A 775-nucleotide genomic window follows, 5' to 3' on the forward strand; every position below is an offset into this window, starting at 1 on the left:
ACACACAGATATTTGTGGACCTTTTGATGTTAATTCTTTCAATAAAGAAAAATATTTCATTACCTTCATTGATGAGTATTCACGTTATGAACATATCTATTTATTGTCTAATAAATCTCAAGCGCTAAAAGCCTTAGAGATTTACATTACTGAAGTTGAAAGACAATTAGATAAAAAGGTGAAAATTATCATGTTTGATCGAGGTGGTGAGTATTATGAAAAATATGATGAAAATGGACAACATCTAGGTCCATTTGAATGACATAACTCTTGGCTGAAGAGTTATCAATGAAATGTTAATACTCTTGGGAAAGAGCCTATATATAGTGTTTGATGGAAGCACTATACTAACAAGAAAAAGGACCAGAAGCGTTGTCCCTATCTTTGTCCATAAAAGATTTCTCTATCAGCCATCACTTAAGCAAGAGCATAGTAANAGAACGGGAAGGAGATAGAAGAGTTTCTCTATAAACCAAGAACACCAAACAACAACTAAATGGAAGATCGTATCGCCATAGGTAAAGGTTAGTAATCTGTTACCATTCATATTTACGTGAAAGCTATGAAATTTTAAGATCCGTCCACAACATGACTTCCATGACAAAACTTACAATAATTAGGAAGAAAAAATAGTTTATAATTTTTACTTGCAAAACACATAAAGTTTAAGGAGGTTTTGTGAACTTTTGTCTTTAAAAATTATAAAAACATATTTTCTCCTCATAAGTATAGTTCTATAACACACGTGGCAATCCTACTTATTTTGCAGCTTGTC

This window comes from Lupinus angustifolius, chromosome LG03 (genome assembly GCF_001865875.1).
Source record: "Lupinus angustifolius cultivar Tanjil chromosome LG03, LupAngTanjil_v1.0, whole genome shotgun sequence".
In the NCBI taxonomy this organism is placed as follows: domain Eukaryota; kingdom Viridiplantae; phylum Streptophyta; class Magnoliopsida; order Fabales; family Fabaceae; genus Lupinus; species Lupinus angustifolius.